The following is a 3,447-nucleotide window of genomic DNA, read 5'->3' on the forward strand; positions in this document are numbered from 1 at the left end:
TAGTTCATGATCATCCTGTCCCTACAGCTAGACTAGACAGATGGATAGAGAAAGTTCACCTCCTAGGCAGTTAGATGTGCAAGCTCTAAATATCCACTTATTTTCCTGTGTGTGATCTTGTGCAGGTTACTTAACTTCTATACACTGCATATTCTTTACCTAAAGAATATAAACATTTGGACGTTTTCCTTTCACTTATATTCATTTCTTACTACAAAAGCAATAAATGCTTTTGGTAAAAAATTTTAAATATGTAAGTATAAAGAGATTATTATTGGGCTGGGGTTATGGCTCAGTGGTAGGGCACTTGCCTAGCACATAACAGGCACTGGGTTTGATCTTCAGCACCACATAAAAATAAATAAATTAAATAAAGGTATTGTGTCTGTATACAACTAAAAAAAATTTTAAAAAGAGATTAGGGCCCTTTTGGCTCTCTGAGCAGCACCGTGATGGTAGGCAAGAACAAGCACTCTACAAAAGGTGGCAAGAAGGGAGCCAAGAAGAAAGTGGTTGATCCATTTTCTAAGAAAGATTGGTATGATGTGAAAGTATCAGTGTTGTTCAATATAAGAAATATTGGAAAAACATTAGTCACAAGGACACAAGGAACCAAAATTGCATCAGATGGCCTCAAGGATTGGGTGTTTGAAGTGATTCTTGCTGATCTGCAGAATGATGAAGTTGAATTTAGGAAGTTCAAGCTAATTACTGAGGATGTTCAGGGAAAAAACTGCCTGACCAACTTACCATGACAAAATGTGTTCCATGGTCAAAAAATGGTAGATGACGATGGAAGCTCATGTTGATGTCAAGACTACCGATGGTTATTTGCTGTGTCTGTTCTGTGTTGGTTTTACTAAAAAATGCAATAATCAGATATGTAGACCTCCTATGCTTGGCACCAACAGGTCTGCCAAATCCAGAAGAAGATGATGGAAATTATGACCTGGGAGGTGCAGACAAATGACTTGACAGAAGTAGTCAATAAACTGATTCCAGACAGCATTGGGTAAGACATAGAGAAGGCTTGTCAATCAATTTATCCTCTTCATGATGTCTTTGTTTAGAAAAGTAAATGCTAAAGAAGCCCAAGTTTGAATTGGGAAAACTCATGGAGCTTTACAGTGAAGGTAGTAGTTCTGGAAAAGCTACAGGAGATGAGACAGGTACAAAAGTTGAATGAGCTGATGGATATGAATCACCAGTTCAAAAATCTGTTTAAAATTCAGACTTTTAATGTTGTAAATGGATCTTTTATTTATTTATTTATTTATATGCAGTGTTGAGGATTGAACCCAGTGCCTTACACATGCCAGGCAAATGCTTTACCACTGAGCAACATTCCAGCCCCCTAAAATTCAGATTTTTAATAGTGACTAATAAAAAGTCCTATTTGTGTGTGTGTGTGTGTGTGTGTGTGAGAGAGAGAGAGAGAGAGAGAGAGAGAGAGAGAATTAGGGGCTGGGGCTAATCTCTGAAACATATTTTTTAACTTTCTATATTATGAAGATTATTCCATATAGAGATGTATATATGTTAATCTTTTTAAGGATTGCATAGAATTCCCTAAAAAGTACCATGACTTATTCATCTGTTTATCTGTTGATATACACATGGGTTGTTTCTGAGATCTCATTGTCATAAACAGTGCTGTAATGAACTTGCTTTGTAATAGATTCAACTCAGGGTGTCTGCCTTGCTCATGATCTACCCCAGGACAATACCTGTGATATTCCCCTGTCTTGGAGAGCTCTTTCCTCCTACAGCTTCCTTTAACTCATAGTCCAAATAGTCATTGGGTCATCCCATCCTGTTTCCAGAACTACCCTATTGTAGTGGGTCAGGGTGGCAGGCATCCCTCAAATGAGCCAGTGCAGAACCCTTTCCTGGGAATGGGAATCCAGAAGAGAGAATCCCTATTTTCCTTCTAGTTAGGAAGATGGGATGACAAGAACCTGAAAGCTGCCAGAAAGCCCAAGAGAATGAAGCCCACACAGAAAGCAACAAAACAAAGGATGATCTCTTAATTTTAATTTTTGCAGTGCTGCAGATCAAGTTCAGGGACTGTGCATGCTAGGCAAGTACTCTACAACTGAGCTAAATCCCCCAGCCCAGAATCTCTTTTTAAAACCAAAGATCTGGACCATTTCTAAGGTCCCTCTGCTTCTAACATTCTGGGAGAGTAAATGTTCCCCACAGGCTTATATGTTGAAGACTTGGTCTCCAGGAGCTGGCTGCACATTTGGAAGGTAGTGGAAACTTTAGGAGGTGGAAACTAGTTGAAGGAACTAGGGGTGTGTCCTTGAAGGCTCTAATTTGTCCTGGCCCCTTCCTCCCCACCCCTTTGCTTCTGGTCACTATGAAGTGAGCAGCTCTGCTCCTCCACATGCTCCTGCCACAATGTTCTGCTGGTCAAAAGTTCAAAGCAATGAGGTCAAATGACCAATAGACCAAAATCTCAAAACCCATGAAAAATAAATCCTTTCTCCTTTTAAATTGATTTTCTCAGGTATTTTCTCATAGCAACAGAAGCTGACTAACACAAAGAGGAAATCAGAGAGTAAGCCCAGAGCTTTCTACCCATCATATTTCCTCCCTATGAATCCTTGGACTCTTGGAAGGCCAGGGGCCTCTGGGGAAGCCCTTTCTTCCATTCTTTTTACATGACTCTTATAATCATGGAGATTGTCCAGCCTCTCCTCACTGAAATTGCATCTGTAATGTAAGAACTAACTTCTTTGAGAGGCATAATTTGTGAACTATCATCTGTCATTTATATTTCAATGTGGCTGTCAGATTCTTTCATGAGAGCAGACTTTCCTAAGGGAAAGGAGATAAGGCAGGGGAACAATGGACACATTCAAATCAAGCACAAACATTTCTTAAATACCTCCACTTCTCCAGGTTCTGTGTAAAAGATCAGAAATGGAAAGATAAGCAGAATATCCTCCAAGCTTCTGAACCCTCACTTCATGGACTATTTTAGCCCCTGGATCACTGGCATCTCCCCATTTCCACTCCAGGGCTCATCTAACTCAACAGCATCCATGTGAGCCTGCAGTCCATCACCCTCCACCTGCTCCCTGCCTTCTACCTTCCTGCATACACTGAAGGGAAGAGTTCCCACTTTGTAGGGCTCTCATAAGAATAAGTTAGTGTATCTCCTTGTGCTTTGTAAACTATAAAGGATTGTTACTATTAACACCCAGGAAGAAAGGAAGTGCATGGAGCACAGGGGAGGCAGGACTGAGGAGCATTGGATAATTGGGAAGGCAGACAAGGGCAGGCCAGGAGGACCCCACACTGAGTGACCTGTCAGTGGGAAGAGATGCTGGGGGTCGGGGCAGCCAGAAACTTTGGAAGGCAGAAAGCATTCAGATGTCCACGCTGGGAGTCAGACCCCCCAACCCCAACATTATTCATCTCCCTGGAGGGGGTAGCCTT

The 3,447-nt window shown here is 41.3% G+C and overlaps 1 pseudogene; it reads left to right on the plus strand.

The window, feature by feature from the left end:
* The first annotated feature begins 452 nt into the window (after positions 1–452).
* LOC114100747 (small ribosomal subunit protein eS1-like) lies at positions 453–1,225 on the plus strand (annotated as a pseudogene).
* The last annotated feature ends 2,222 nt before the right edge of the window (positions 1,226–3,447 follow it).

This window comes from Marmota flaviventris, chromosome 9 (assembly GCF_047511675.1).
Source record: "Marmota flaviventris isolate mMarFla1 chromosome 9, mMarFla1.hap1, whole genome shotgun sequence".
Taxonomy (NCBI): domain Eukaryota; kingdom Metazoa; phylum Chordata; class Mammalia; order Rodentia; family Sciuridae; genus Marmota; species Marmota flaviventris.